The following is a 16,533-nucleotide window of genomic DNA, read 5'->3' as shown; positions in this document are numbered from 1 at the left end:
TAATTAAGGGTCTTTCAGAAGGAGCCCACCAGCACTCAGCTGACCTCTGGCTCTTCCGGTTACTGCTAAGGGAAAAGCTTGTGCAACGCTTATAACCAATCCATCAAGTCAAGGCTAACCTTCCCAAGCCCAATCACCCCAGGGTTCTGTCTTGCACAGATTATGTTAATGTCTGAAATCGCTTAATCACTTTTGGTACCACAGGGATCTCATTATTAAGGTGACAACTTCAAACGTCCTCCAATTCAGACATTTTTCTTAGAAGATAAGGGGAAATCTGGGTAAAACTCCACTTTTAGCTATCACTAAAGAGAACCGTGTTTTCTTTAACTACCAGAGCCACAACAGCATTGTTAAAGACCATAAATGGTTATTTTCTACAAAAACATCACATACTTAAAGGTCCTGGTCTATAAGATTACTGATGTTTTCATGGTCCCTTCTGAAGTTCTAGTTAGGTTCATGATGAGCCTAGAGAAAATATTTCAGAATTCTTACCTTGTCAGTTTTCAAGGCCGGAGGCTCACTGGTAGATCTGACTGTGTAGAAAGCAGAAGAAAACATACTTTAAGAAAATGAGAAATAGCAAAATTAATGATAGCCAAGTGAGCAAGTGGACATTTCTGTGGCCAGGGTAAGGGCGCTGTGGCTAGTGGTAAGGGCGGAGAATCTTGGGTGTCTATGTCAGAACCTGTATTTTATGAACTTTCTCTTTAAAGAAAGGTATGTAGCAAGTGAAACAGGAATCTTTTGCTTTGTGAAATCCACTACCCTCCCAAACACACACACACATATGCACGTATACCTTACCACCACCACCACCACCACCACCACCACCACCACCAAAAACCACCATAAGAACACAATGGCAGGGAAGCAGAGTTCTTGGTGGCAGAAGCTGTATACCCTGGGATGGGTAGTTTTAAACTCTGCTCTTGGGCTAGGTGGATTGGTTCCCACCAAGATCAAAGCAAAGACTACTTCCTTTTGCCTTAGGTATTAAGGGAGCTGGAGTGCTCAGTCTGTGGGTGTGTGGCCCTTTAAGAGGGCAGATGGAAGTCAGCTGGTGGTTGTGAAGGTCTCTTTAGCATGTAGTCTTTCCTAGGTTGTTTTGAGGTCTAAAGGCACCTGCACTCTTTGCTGATGCCCCTGTGAATTCCAACCTAGTTGGCCTAATTATGCCTAGTGTCTGTGCTTCCCACAGAAGGAGCACTCACCCCGAAGCCTCAGGGAGCACCTTCCCATTCCTACTTCATCTCTGACTCAGAACAAAAAGGTATCTTACACCAAGAGGAGCATGACAGAGGGTAAGAGTCAAATTCATAAGGGGTCTTAGTACTAACTAAATGGGATCGGTGTCTCCAGAGATCTCACGCTGTGTGAGACCGGCACGTATGTCTCAGTCCAATCAGCTGTGTTCTCGGAGTGCTAGAAGAGGTCACAGGTTTTTAAATGAGCCAAAGTTATTAAAAAAGAAAATCATTATCTTGTGATTAATGACAGCAAAGGAAAAGAAAACAAGCCAAGGGCAAAAAACAACCTATTTTCAGAGATTGAACCCTGGGGATAATAATGACTAAGTGGGACTCAGAAAATAAGCCTGCACAAGGGTGCTCTGAGGAGCGGGCTCATATATTAGTGCTGATGGTGTAAACTGGCACACGTCTCTGGAAAGCAGCTTGCTACTATTTATCAAGGGACTTAGACGTGTTCACAGTCATCATGCTAGTGAGTCCGCTCCTTGATTCAAACAATAGCTGCAGACAAAAATGATTACCAAGGTGTTAGAAATAACCCCAATTACCAATAATACAACTTCCTAGGCAACGGGAACTCTGCACGGTGAATCAACAATAAAGACAAGATTTTTTTTTTTTTTTTTTTTTTTTTTTTTTTTTTGCTTGGGGACGGTGGTGACTGCGTTTTAGGCAAGCTCTCTATCCGTGAACTTCATCCCCAGCCCAGATGCAAGAAATTTAAATGATGAGGAAAACTGCACCTGATATGGCGCAGAGACACCAAAGCAAAAACACTATCTACAGTGTAATGCCAGCTAGTTCCCTAACATACAACTAGGTACATCCCGCAGTCCCATTTGAAATGTACTCTTCTGGGTTTTAGTTACTTGCAGTCTGAAAATGTCCATACATGGAAAATGGAAAATTCTAGGAGTGAATAATTCATAAGTTTTAAATTATGCCACTCGCCTTCCCTTGGTCCTGCCCAGGGCACTAATCATCCCTTTGCCCAATGTATCCACACTGTATATGCTGCCTGCCTCTTCATCATTAACTAGAGTCACTTATTAGACATCTCGTCTCGAAGTCAATCATTCTTTAAACAGTGGCCTAATGCTATGTGACAACATCTTTATTATTTAATGTACTTTATTTTATCCTGCAGGCATTTTATTACCTCACATCACCTCAAGAAGGTGAGTACACAAAAGAAGATATTTTGAGAAAGAACTACATGCCCATACATGTTAAGAGGGGCTAATTTTCCCAGCCTCCCTTGCTGGAAGTGTGCAGCCATGTGACAGAGTTCAATGGGAGAACTGGAAAGGTGGCATATGTAGCTGTGGGTCCATGCTTTCTCCTTCTCCCTTTCTTCCAGGTTCTTGTAACAAGCCATCTAAGACCTCAAGAACAAGAGAACCGTGGAGCAACCTGGCAGAAGAGGTGGGCCCCCTGTGTGATCTTGGGTACAGCTATTGGTCATTTACCTCTGGGTTGTTGTGTTAGAAAGAAATAAATACTTTCTAACTTCCTCCAGCCACTGTGAAATCAGGTCCCCGCTACATGCAATTAGTTCAACTAACCACAAACTTAAACGGGGCTGTTCTTACTTTCGTCATTCATAATTTGTAATGTTATTACTTCCAAATTTTTAATGCTCTCCATGAATTACTTTGATGATCAGTAAAATATATTATTATGTTTTTAAAATGTATTTATTTTGCATGTTTTCCCAGTGTGTGTGCACATGTGTGAATATGGGCATGCACACCATGGTACATGCTGGAAAGCCAGAGGACAGCTTGTGGGAGCGAATCCTCTAACCAGCTCGGGGTCCAATCCAGGCCGTCAGGTTTGGCAGCAGGTGCTTCACCCCTCAAGCTATCTTAGGGGCTCCAGTTAAACTTTATTTACTAATGTTAAGACGATCAAATCTAAAATAAAGTTGGGGTAATAATTATTTCTACTTATGAGAATAAAAATAAATATGGAGTTTAGAACCAATAGTGTTGTAGAGAGAACCAATCATACACATTTCACTTTATTTCAAGACTTTGGAATAAGGAAATCTTAATGTAACTCCAGGTAAAAACCTGCTTCCAAGAGGTATGCTCTAAAGAATAAAATTTCAGCCTATACATAATAATAATGTGAGCGGATGCCCAGCCTTAGGAAGGTGAGTTTGACACGTTCTATGTGTGCCCTCATGTCTTTGGCTCATGACTCTGCTTGTTCTTCAGTAGAACCAAGAGGAGTGACCTCCACAACATTCCTCTCATGGAGCCCCAGGACCTCTTAGATGTCCATCAAGCATGTGCTTTGATTTTGGTTTGCTTAGGTGCAATGACTGATTCAGCAGAACTCCTGTAAGCTTGGTGGTCTCCTTGGAGAACCATGGGCCTGCATTATCAGATGGTTGCCCAATATAAAGGAGTCAAATCCAGTCCATAAATAAAGATAGCAGGTCCACATACGAATCAGATCATAAACGTAAAACCAGCGTCTACCTGGGTAGTACATGGCTGATCATTACATTCTGCAATAATGATATGCCAGAGGCATTCGGCACCTTTTAGGAGATCATTAGGGCCCTGTGCACAGACACTCAAAGCATTTCAGCAGGTTGACCTTAGAGACTTACCTGTAATTATCTATTAGCTAAAGAAACCATTTGTGCTCTTCTTCTCCAGAGAGTGCCAATCGTCCTTCTCTCCCCCGTGAACTGCAATCCCCAAGACTAATATGGCAGCTAGTTTGTCTTCAGTAACAACAAGGGGAGGGGGGAGTCCAGAGTCTCTCCACTTCCCTCCAGAATGACTGTGCCAGCGTGTTCAAGGGAAACCCCTAACTCTCCCACAGTAGGCAGGCTGAAGCCAAAGCCGATAGTCAAAGCTCAGAGTTCACAGTTTTTCTCCCGTCTTCCCTCTGCAGGAACATAAGCAAGGCAGCTCCACAGGCCTAATTACCATGGCAACCACATGCACTATGAGATTATGAGTGTGTTTGCTAAAATGACTCACGGGTTGTTCCCCCAGAAGCCCCAGACACACAGGTTTCTGGCTGGTTTATAAAATCCATTTAAAGTTTCCTTGCATTTTGGGGGGCTCTTATTAGCATATCTGTTGCTATGAGGAGGGATCCATAAAATCAAACAGGCCCTTCTTGAAGATGAAAAAGAAAGAAAGAAAGAGAGAAAGAAAGAAAGAAAGAGAGAGAGAGAGAAAGAAAGAAAGAAAGAAAGAAAGAAAGAAAGAGGGAGAGAGGAAGAAATCAGGAGTAGAAAGCAAAAAGCTAATCAGTTCTCTCAATGTTCCAAGATAAATCTATTTACTTCAGGTTTACAATGAAATTAATTTGATTTTATATATGGAAGATAATCTCTTCCTAATTTAAATAATTTAAGTAATTCCATGAAGTAGTTTTAAAGACTCTAGTAAAATAAGTAGGCGAAATAAAATATTTAATAATACCAAACAAAATAACCTAAATCTGGAAGCACGAACTGTTACAGAAGAATAATTAGAATTCTTAATATCAAGGTATTTTAAAATGGGTGTCCCAAGTTAAATAATTTATTTTTAAAATTCAACACATGAAAGAATCCAGACACTGGAAGAAATGAAAATGACTTCTATTTATTTAATAAACATCATTTAAGGCCGTGTATGAACTATGCATCATTGTTTGTAGCTGGAACATAACAACAGGGCTTAAGGAGACTCGTTCCAGACAGAGGCCCATGGGCCGGCCTGGCTGTTCCTTCTCTTTGAACACTCACAAGGCACCCCTGAGGGTGGAACTCTCCTCACCTGCTGCACGCCACAGGCAGGACTTTGGTCCTACTATCGACTCCCTCAAAGAAATATATGCTGGGCATTTTAATATAGGGGTTTCCTCTGTGTGAAGTGAAAATAAGCCTTATTGCAAAAAGAAATTAAAATGCAAATTACTTATGTAAACTTAATTATCTTCCCCCCAGTACCATTCATACACACCAATGCCTCAAAACGTGCATTTAAAAGCACCATCTTCAGAATTATGTAAATGTTTTATGTACTAAGGCCAATAGCCGCCCCCACAGTTTAAAGGGAAAACCAAAGTGACTATCAGGCAGCGTGGGCGAGACTGGACTGACCACAGCCACTGTTGACCCAGCACAGCCTGTTTCCTCTCGCGCTCTGCGGTCATTACTGGTCAGCGCGGGGGGGCTCCCTCGTGTTGTCCTCACTTTCAAATCAAAGCCACTGCCGCCCCTTCCACCACCGCCAGTGGCCAGGGGGCACGTTTGTGTATTGTTCTTATAGCATCTTTCGACCCATGACGCGTTCCACACCGCTCACCTATCTCGGGCCAATGCCAGGCACCTGGCCACACCTACCAAAAAGCAGGTTTGGGTCAGGTGAGTCTGTTATGAATTGGCAGGAAACCTGGACGTGATTACGGATAAGCCCGTGGACTCCCAGGTAAACAGTTCAAATCTGAGATTAACACTTCACTAAATCCGAGCACTGACCGTGCTCTGTGCCAGGGAAATGGGCTTCCCCAGTTGACTCCAGTCTCCAGTGGTGAACTCTGACTGCATGGGTACGAGTCCTTCTACTAGAGAGTGGCAAGAAGACCCTGGTTAAACTAAAAGGCACTCTCCTTCAGGTTTGTAGCAGTGCAAGTTACAGGGATAACCGCACTTCCGAGATAACCACTGTAGTTCAGGCTCATGACAAATGAACACTCTGTAGCCGTGATGAGGAAGCCAGGACACAGAATGTCCAAGCAGCTTCCACAAGTGACTGCCTCCACACTGATCTCCGTGAACTACCTAACTCCTAAATACTAACCCTTACACTCTAACTTTCCCACACTGCTGTATTTTGGATCATTTCAAGACAGAATAAAAGATAGACTGGACCAATATATTTTGGCCTAGAAAGTCTCACCTTGCCTTACTTTTTTTTATTGAAAAAAGAATCTTAAAGCTGTTTAATATCAACATTTTTTTTGCTTAAAGGAGAAAAAATAATGATAAAACTATTAGTGAAGTAGTTTAATAATACTCATGGATATCAGGGTTCCATAAATACATTCATGAAGTCTTAAAGGAAAAAAAAAGACAAGAGATCAGTTCACTCCATGGAAACCCTCAAAAAACGACAGTGAAAAAAATTTTTTTGTTCCTATGTCATTTTTTTTCTTATATGGCTCGACACAGATCAGACAAATGCCTTCTTAAACAGGGCTCTGTTGGCATTAGACAGTAACTGTACTAGACATTAACTGTACTTTCCCGTTTAAAAATGCAAATAGACGAGTAGGAAGCACTCCATCATCCACTGCAGAGAGATCACTCCCACCACCACCTGTCTGCTAGGATGGGAATACACAGAAATACGTCTCCACGACAAGCCGTCACAACACTGAAATCTCTCCTCTTCCCTATCGCTGTGGCACACACATTGCCTCAGAAATGCAACACCTGAGTAGAAAGCAGCAACACAGACAAGCCTTGGCACTGCTGGAACCACACACACTTGCCAAAGAGTGGAGACCTATTGTCTGAGAAACTTGTAATCAGACATGTCATAGATTGGTCAGGTCTCACTTACAGGTGCTGTAACCAACCAAGCGTACCCCTCGGGAGAAAACAGCCTTTTCATGGAAGTTGGACAGACAAATCCTTGGCCGCTGAGCTCATTATTCAGCCCAGGCTGGCTTTTATTTAGATCAAATTGATGTGCATGATCAGTCACAGAGAACCAACTTAATTATATACATATATGCAGAAATGTAGGGTTGACTGTCTAAAGTGAGTACTTTTCCTATTGCCTTTACAGGACTTGCCGTATTTCCCTCAGGACTATTCTCTTCAGAGGGTTATTCTTACCTGTCTTACCTCAGAGTTCTATTTTTCCTCTGCTTGGACTTCTTTCTCCATCCTATCTAGATCACCATCACCAGTAAAAACAAGTTTTGACATGTGTGTAAGTGGTGAGTGCTGAGTGTGTGTGTGTGTGTGTGTGGGTGCATGTGTGTGCGGACATGCATATGTGTGGATACGTGTGTGTGTGTGTGTGTGTGTGTGTGTGTGTGTGTGTGTGTGTTGCTCTCAAAGTGAAATGTAGGAAAACAACTCAGATCAGGCTGTGTGGTTTGGGGGAGCTATTTGATCTTCAAGTCTTGGTACGCTCATTTGCAAAATGAGACTAATAGTAGCAAAATATATTCACAGCCTACCTAGGGGCCACTAACCCCTTTGTTTTTTGTTAATAGTAGTGAATCTTTCTCCTGGGTCCTGGTGACCCTGTTTTTCACAGAGGCTGGGCTGCTCCAAGGCCTCTGGAAGGAAGCTCCCAAATTAGACAATCACAGAGGTTCCTTCTGCTTGGTCAAGTGTGAGTCAGGAGGGGAATACAGCTGGAGATGACTTTTTTCCCTTTCTTTTTCTTTCTTTTGCAGTGCTATGGAGCACATCTGAGGTCTTGGACATACAGGTTAAGTTCTCTGTGATTGAGACACAGCCTTTTTTTGTTGAGACGGGATTTTTTTCCTTGTAGCTTCTGATGGCCTTGACTTCACTATGTAGCCCAGGCTGGCCTCATACTTAAGAAAATCCTTCCGATATCTCCCTAGTGTACAGGTGACCCACAGGCTGCTTTTCAACTTTAAAAAGGGGTGCGTGAGTGACAGGTATACCTGTAATCATGCCTATAATCCCAGCAGTTAGTAGCCTGGGACAAGAGGATTGTCACAAGTTTGTGGCCAGCCTGGACTACATGATGAGCTCTAGGACTCTGGTAGACTGAGCGAGAAACTGACACAAAGGAGCACACGAGCTTCATGAGAAGAACCTGGCCCCTCAGCTGTGCCTGTGGGCTCCGAACAGCTCCTAATTTGGACTTGTAGGCAGCATCTCCACACAGTGAGGGGAGCTGGCCCGAGAGAGCACATCAGCATGCTGAGGCTAGCAGAGCGGGAAGAATAAGAGTTCAGCTCGTTGAGGACGCTGCCCAGCTGCTAACTAAGAGACTCTGGATCCCGAGATAAATTCCTATTGTTTCCATTTAGACAACAGCTTTTCTCCCTCAGCAGCAGCTCAAAATATTCTGGCAGGAAAAAAAATGTTCATTTCCCGTGGTTAATGTAACAATGAGTTGAAAACAGTAACATATAAAGTGTAGAGCACAGTTTGACCGCTCCTCAGATGCCGGCTGCTCCTCAACTGGCGTGTGGGGTGGTGCCGTTCACCCCTTCTACCAGGAGGGAGTGCTTTCCTCCGTGTGGCTTGAAGGACTCCTCGGTAAGCGTTTTTGCTGCTTCCCCCAAACACAATGGGGACAGAGAGCATTGCTTTCTCTTCTTTATTCAGCTAAGAGATGAATATCATGTATCTAAGGTTACTTTAAACAATAAGGATAGTGTTTACTTCAGACAAGCCCTGTTGAGTTGATTGCAGTGTAGGAAAAATCTATAATTAAATGGAGAAGTCTTCCTGACTGTGCAAATCAATTTGATCTAAATAAAATCTAACCCAGGCCAAATACTCAACCGCATAGCCAAGCATTCTGCCTTGGAGCCTGTCTAGGTTGACTGAAAAGCTGCTTCCAGTAGAAGAAAGTCTGTAGGTCTTCCTGCTTCTGTGGGAGGAAGGACATATGGCCTCTGGGGTCTCACCTCATCCTTACTTCAGAAAAGTACTTGTACTTTCCGCTTGGAAGCACTCTGGTACAGCCTAGAGCTTCACATGCCTGACTCCTTAGCCACCTAGGTCTTAACCCCAATGTCACCTCTTCAGAAGCCTTCTGAGATTATCAAAAACCAAAACCAAAACAAAACAGAAAAAAAAGAAACCTAAATCCCTATCATCACACATACAACCTATATAACGCTACCCCCCCCCCTCAGCTAACACGACACACAGTGGTAGCTGATACTTTCTTCCACTGTGATTTATCTCTGCCCATGGTTTCCAGTCCTGACTGATCCTGATTTCATAGTCTGGGGTGGAGCTGGGACATAGCTTCCCCCCACCAAAGTACTGCCTTGTGATTTCTAATGTGTAGTCAGATCTATGGTTTATGTGTTTATTGAGTCTGTCTCAAAACTAGAATTTAAGTTCTAAGAAAAGAAAGAACCTGCCTGTTTTGTTCCCTGGCATCTCAAAGGGCAGGTGGCACAGGGCAGACATTCATTTGAGACTTGTGGACAGACTGACTAGCTGAATTGTAATTATTCCTGTATCTGCCTGTTTTCCCCGGTGGTCTGTGAGAGCCCAGAGAACGAGCTCTATGTCTAGCTCACTCTGCATCAAAACTATGAGTCACTCAAGAAAGTTCATTAAATAAGTGCATGATAAACAAATTGCATTGTGTGCTATGAGGCAGACGGACAAAACCCAACGTAGCTGCTATCCTCAAAGCGTTTGCTGCGTGGTTAAAAGGGGAGTGAGTGTGCAAGACTAACACACACACACACACACACACACACACACACACACACACACACACAAGAAGGAGCTAAGTGCTGTGCTCAGGGAAGAAAAAAGACTGTTGTTTATTCAGGAGGGAGGAGAAAAAGCGACGCAGCCTTCATGGTAGGCGGAACCACTGGCCTGAGCCTAGTTAGAATCCAGCTCCTTGCAGAAGCACGGCTGTGAGGTGAAATACAGGAGAAGTCGGCAAGCTAATCTAAAGGGAGGACAAACCACTCCTGGAGAGACCAAGAGGCCCTGGACCAAGAGACCGTTATCACCATAGAAACGAGCAGACGGTAGTGGGGTTTACTTCCAATCCCAATTGCCAGAGCTGCTCAGTTTACTGCTCCTCGGGTTGCTTGGTGAGGAAAATGGTGAGAGAGAGTTTTTCTAAGTAAGAATTGAAAGAGGAGAGTTCGTTAGCAGCCATGGCGTTAGGGGAGGAGTGGGTTTGAGGTACAAAAAGGTGGTTGTGAGTGCTATCTCGGATGTGAGCATTGAGTTTGCTATGGAAGCTTGGAAACCAGCGAGAGAGCAGATATGAGAACTGAGCTGGGCTGACCCTCACACAGCGATGATTAGACCCTGAGGAAAGAATGGGAGCGGGGGAGAGGGAAAGAGAATGGGCAGAACATTCTGTGTAAGCGTGAGTGCTGCTGGGAACCTTCAAGTGGTGTGGAGAACAAGGAAGGCAGGAAAGGTCGTAAGAGTCCAGAGTCCCCAGGCATGATGGTACACACCTGTAATCCCAGTACTCAGGACACAGAGACAGGAGAAACCTGCGTTCAAGGCCAGCCTGGGCTCCACGGTGAGACCTTATCTCAAGGGAATAAAGCCCAGATTAGCAGATTTTATTCATTAAGTTATGCATGTAAGAAAAAACGAGACAAAGGTAATAAGAAGGAGCCAATTAAGGAATGAAATCCAGGACTGATGAGGTGCCTCAGCAGGTAAAGGCGTTTGCCACCAAGCCTGACAGCTTGAATTCAGTCCTTGGAATACGCATGGGAAAAAGACCTGACTCCCACAAACCATCCTAGGTCCTCCACACGTGCACCATGGCCTGTGTGCACACACACAAGTGAATATAATAAATATGGTAAGAGAAGGAAGCCAACATGGAGGAGGAAGATTATTGTCAGAGCATCATCACTTAGGCGGTAAGAGGGAACAGAACAGAGTTGGAATGAAGGATATAGCTCACTTTGAAGGAAAGGCTAGGGAAAGAACACAGAATGCATGTGACTCTGGTCCAGACACTTGTATTCCTCTCCCACTCATATGTTAGGATTTAACCCCCAGTGTCATTACACTGGGATTAGAGGACGGGGGTGCCTTTGCAGAGGTGATCAGGCCATGCACTGATTCCCTCAGAGAAGAGGGCCTTCCGGAATATAAAGAATACAAGAAGACGGGATCTCTGAAGAACAGGTCCTCCCCTAATCTACTGGCACCATGAGCTCCGATCTCCAGACTCAGAAACTGTGAGAAATGGATTTTGTAAAATGGCCTGGTCTGTGGTAATTCGTTATTGCAGTCTGAATGAAGACAAGGAGAAAATCTGAAGTGATAAGGATTGAGGAAGCCTACAACATATGTTAGAAAAAGAGAGGGTTGGACCAACTCTAAGGAACGAAGTGAGTAGTGGTCGAGGCTGTACAGATTTCACCGTGAATGCATGGGAGGGAGTGAAAGTGAAATTAAAAAAAAATTAAGAAAGAAAGAAAGGAAGAAAGAAAGAAAGGAAAAAGGGGGAGGGGCTTTCAAGAAACAACTGCCTGCTGACAGAATGGCGGATCGCAAGGCGAAGCCGTCAGCCTGCTTTCCAGGCCTCTCTCCTGCCTCAGAGACTAGGCCCCAGGACTGATCTGGAGCATGAAGGCCTGCCTCCAACTAGGCCTCCAGGGTGGAGGAATCAGTGAAGACGTGGCTGCTTCCGTCTCCCCTGGCCCTTTTGCTCATACTTGCCCAGCGATGAAAGGCTCCTCCTGCCTTACTTCAGACCTCTGCAGGAGAACAACTTCAAAGAAACGTGCAATCACTCCAAGATCACTGGACACCCTCTGCTGTTGAGTGTGTTGTTTGTGCAGAGTGTGTGCATGTTCATATGGGAGTGTGTGTGTGTGTGTGTGTGTGTGCGCGCGCGTGCACGTGCACGTGCATGTGGGGGTGTGTGGAGTGTGTGGAGTGTGTGTGTGTGTGGTGTGTGTGGTGTGGAGTGTGTGTGTGTGTGGTGTGTGTGTGGTGTGGAGTGTATGTGTGTGTGGTGTGGTGTGTGTGTGTGTGGTGTGTGTGGTGTGGAGGGTGGTGTGTGTGTGTGGTGTGTGTGTGGTGTGGAGTGTGTGTGTGTGTGTGTGTGGTGTGTGTTGTGTGTAGTGTGTGTGTGTGTGTGTGTGTGTGTGGTGTGTGTGTGGTATGGAGTGTGTGTGTGTGTGGTGTGGAGTGTGTGTGTGTGTGTGTGGTGTGGAGTGTGTGTGTGGTGTGGAGTGTGTGTGTGTGTGTGGAGTGTGTGTGTGGTGTGGAGTGTGGTGTGGAGTGTGTGGTATGTGTGTGGTGGGGGGGTGGAGTGTGTGTGTGTGTGTGTGTGTGTGTGTGGTGTGGAGTGTGGTGTGTGTGTGTGGTATGGAGTGTGTGTGTGGTGTGGAGTGTGTGTGGGGTGTGGAGTGTGTGTGCTGTGTGGTGTGGAGTGTGTGTGTGGTGTGTGTGGTGTGGAGTGTGGTGTGTGTGTGTGGAGTGGTGTGTGTGGTGTGGTGTGTGTGTGTGGTATGGAGTGTGTGTGTGTGTGTGTGTGTGGTGTGTGGTGTATATGGTGTATGGTGTGTGTGTGTGTGTGTGGTGTAAGGTGTGTGGTGTGTGTGTGTGTGTGGTGTGGTGTGGAGTGTGTGTGTGGTGTGTGTGGTGTGTGGTGTGTGTGTGTGTGTGTGCACACGCTGGAGGAGCCATCACTTTGGCTTCGCATCCATGTCAAGCAGCTCACAACTTCCAGTAACTCCAGTTCCAGGAGATCTGACCCCTTCCGGCTCCTGTGGGCACCTGTACTCACATTCACACATATGCACACATGTATATAATTTTAAAGTAAAAAGCAAAAATTTTTAAAGGGAGAATCACATTCAAAATTGGAAAGTATTTGAATGAACATTTCTTCAAAGAAGATGCACCTGTGGCCAAAAAGGAAATGGGAAATGAAAATCATTGGGAAACTCGGCCACGTGGGATCTGCTCTTGCAAGATGGCGTTGGGGTTACTTGAAGCGCTATGGCCATAGCCAGGAAAATGCAAGTCCACTCACAAAGAGAGTCCCCTGCCCACTCCACGGTGGTGATTATCCAAACAAATAAACAAAAGAAGCAACCGCAGGTGTCGGTGAGCTGGAACCACTGTCCCCTTCTGGTGGGATGTCAAATTGGGCAGCTGCTGTAGAAAACAGTACAGTGGTGCCTCAAAGCCTGAACACAGAAGCCAGGGACTCTACCCACCTCTATTTACAACAGCATTGTTCGTAATAGCCAAAAACCGGTCCAAGTATTCATTAAAGGATGAATGGAAAAACAGCATGTCATAGATAAGTGATGGAAAGTTATTCAACCTAAAAAGGTAGGACATTCTGGTATGTGCTACAACATGGATGAACCCTGGGGACAATATAGAAGATGAATTAAGTTCATCACAAAACACTATGATTCCCTATCCATCAGGTTCTCCATCATATCCACAGAGAGAAAGTTAACAGCATTTGACAGAGCCTGGGGTACAGCAGAAAAGGAGAATTACGATTTAGTATTTACTGACTTTCTGTTCTACAAGATTAAAAAGAGCCAGGCGGTGGTGGCGCATGCCTTTTAATCCCAGCACTCAGAAGGCAGAAGCAGGCGGGTCTCTGTGTCTTCGAGGCCAGCCTCGTCTACAGAGTTCCAGAACAGCCAGAGCTACACGGGGAAACTCTGTCTTGAAAAAAAAAAAAATCTAAAATAAATAAATAAAAAAGATTAAGAAGAATTCAGAGGGTGGATGGTGGCAACATCAGTGTGACTGCAGAACTGCATGCTTAAATGTGAACGGAATGGGGCATTTTGTGTTATGAATATTCTTTTACGATAAAGAAATCTCTGTTCTCAGAGGCAAGGGCAGAGACCAAGACTAAGCCAACTTTTCCTTATGTTACTACAGAAGAACACCATGACACCCCAGCATCTTTTTGTACCCGACACTCACTTTATCCACACACCAAAGCAAAGGCTGCACCACATAAAACCCTGACTATGTGCTGTTATTCCTTCTTCACTGGGGATCAACTAGGTTCCCCAGTGACTGTACGGAGCCATGTCGGAAGGAGCGCGGCAGGGCCCAGGCACACCGTTCTGCCCCACAGCCTGCTTTCTTGGCGCGTGCGTTACCACAGTCCTCTCTCTGCCTCACGCTGATGGACCTCTTGTGAACAGGTTTTCTGCTTTTAGACTTACAGGTCGGCCCTGCCTTCTGCAGCAGACTAAAAAAGTTGTTATTCGGCTAAACACATCACTATATATACCCATCACACGAGGCCCAGGGCTGGCCATAAAATAACGAGTCATGTTTCCATTCAGTCATTGACCATATGTCAGAAAGAGGGGGTGGGGGAACGCACATATAATTAAAATGTCCCTTCCTTCTAGAGCCACTGAATACCCTGGGCAAGAGAATGCCTGTTAGTATTCCAAACAGCCAGAAGAGTGGGAATAGTCTCATTGTGCAATAGAGAAGCATGTCCATCTGTTTCTTGCTTAAGAAAGAACCCTGCCTTTCATCCTTACTGATCTGCTGTTCCTCACTCACATTCTGCCTCAAGCTGGAATTTCACAATTAAGGAAATGTTTTGTGCTGGGTAGAAAATAGTTGTTTTCAGAAAGGTAGCAGGGGGTCCCTTGATTCTACTCTGCCTACTGGCCAAGGTTTCATCATCTCAGTCTCTTGTGAGACACAGGGTGGGGGTGGGATGGGTGTGTAACACATTTTCTAGACATCCCCAAACAAAGCAGGGTGTTGGCATCGTATGGGGAGGGCAGGCTGTAGATGATCCAGATAGAAGGAATGTCACGGCCTCCACATAACCCAAAGGCCCAGTTTTTTATTTCATTTAGAGACACACAGCCGGATCACCAGGCTAGGTCTAGCCTCGGCCCCATCCGGAAGATTGGTGCTACCTATTTTACTTTAGGATACAGTGGGGACTGTGGAACCCTGACACGATTTGCTTGATTAAATTCAAGGAAGCCTTCCCAGGAGCCCCATGGTTACAGCAACTCCTACACACTCAGGAAAATAGAGATTTATTTCTTTGGTTCCCATGAACGCTTCCTGTCTCAGAAAATGCACTGCTACTCTACAAAGTCAGAGAAACTAAATTAATTTCATAACGATAACAAAACAGAACAGAATCCCAATCATATGGCTCCTTCAACTGATAATAGTGTTATCTCAAAAGTATGTACTTTGTCAATTGGTATATTTGGTTTTTTAAAAAAATGTATTTTAATAATTCATGAGTATCCAAACGTGCCATTGTATTGTTTTCATTCTACCACCCGAGGTTCCTTCTTTGTTTTGAAAAATTATCTCCTTTCACTACATAAAAAAAGTTAAAAAAAATCATTTTAATCAATGCTCTCTTGTGTATAACCACACACTTTCTGTTGAAGATATTTTTAAATTATGCCACAATTTATTAAACTGTTTATCCTACATATTCTGCCAAAGAAATCTCACAATCTCGATTCAAGCCTGTTAGACCTCTTTATTGCACTTTTACATTTATCATTCATAAACCGAAAGAGTTACCATTACCAGTCCCAGCATCCACTGCTGGGGAAAAATTACCGAATAAAAATTGTGTTCTGATTATATTACTTCAGTGTACAGCATACACAGACAAGGAGACAAACCAGCTCACTTTGATATTATCTCTCTGTCTGGAATAGCAATCGTTTCGATCTAGAGATGAATAAATCCATACAGGCATATAGAATCCTGTATTCACACACCGGTATCCGATTTGGGGCAAGTTACCGTCCCTAGTCGGTCCTTTGAATAAGGATGCAACTTCAGGGTAAGACCTACTGACAAACCCACTCTGAGGTTAGTTACCCTGCAAGGAACTGCACAGAGCAGAGAGGAAGACACTGGTTCCTTAGTGGTAAATACTGCCCGTCCCTCACTCGCGAAATCTGAGCCTTTGTTGGTTTAAAAAACAAAAAACAAAAAAACAAAAAAAACTATGCACAAAAGGACCCAATCTCCCCAAAACCAAACCACAGCCATAATGTTGCAAAGAAGACGGCCCAGCGATATATAATATGAATGTGCTTAACGTCTTTCACTACTTACACCCCAAACAAGGGACTGCCACGCTCGGTTGCTCAGACTGCAGCTTCACAGCCCTGCCTGACTCCCGGGCCAGCTAAGCAAACCACTTCTTACATTCAGCGTGTTTTCCTAAACACTGAGGGTGGTTCCCCGCTCCCTAAACAAATGTGTCACAAATCTGACCATCGGAAAAAAATAAAGAAAGAAAGCTAAAAACCCCACCTGAATCACACCCCCCCCCCAAAGCCTGGAGCAATGTCCCTCGCTTCCCTAAGAAATCCACCCTAAAACCCACAGGCACGGTCATTTTATCTCTATTCAAAAGGAGCTACATGGAAAACGTGTCCTTTACCTTGCTTGGCTCCCGAGGCTTGGTTAGAGAGCAGCTTCCCCTGGCGGAGCTGATGGGTGGTGAGCTCGGCCCGCCCAGCCCAGCCCAGCGCAGCCCAGCCCAGCCCAGCCCAGCCCAGCCCCGCCGTAGTAGGAGTT

General features: G+C 44.7%; 1 protein-coding gene across 1 annotated transcript in view; it reads right to left on the bottom strand.

Moving 5' to 3' along the window:
* The window catches only part of Gng2 (G protein subunit gamma 2), a 105,002-nt gene extending 88,501 nt beyond the window's left edge, over positions 1-16,501 (bottom strand). The window contains exons 1-2 of the mRNA XM_028861258.2: positions 16,397-16,501; positions 499-539 (exon numbers count right to left, since the gene is read on the bottom strand). The gene's annotated coding sequence lies outside the window, so the exon portion shown is untranslated. The remainder of the gene's footprint in view (positions 1-498; positions 540-16,396) is intronic.
* Positions 16,502-16,533: the final 32 nt, after the last annotated feature.

The sequence above is a fragment of the Peromyscus leucopus genome, chromosome 9, assembly GCF_004664715.2.
Source record: "Peromyscus leucopus breed LL Stock chromosome 9, UCI_PerLeu_2.1, whole genome shotgun sequence".
Classification (NCBI taxonomy): Eukaryota; Metazoa; Chordata; class Mammalia; order Rodentia; family Cricetidae; genus Peromyscus; species Peromyscus leucopus.
Note: the sequence above shows the minus strand (reverse complement) of the source record. Positions and strands in the feature narration are given on the sequence as shown.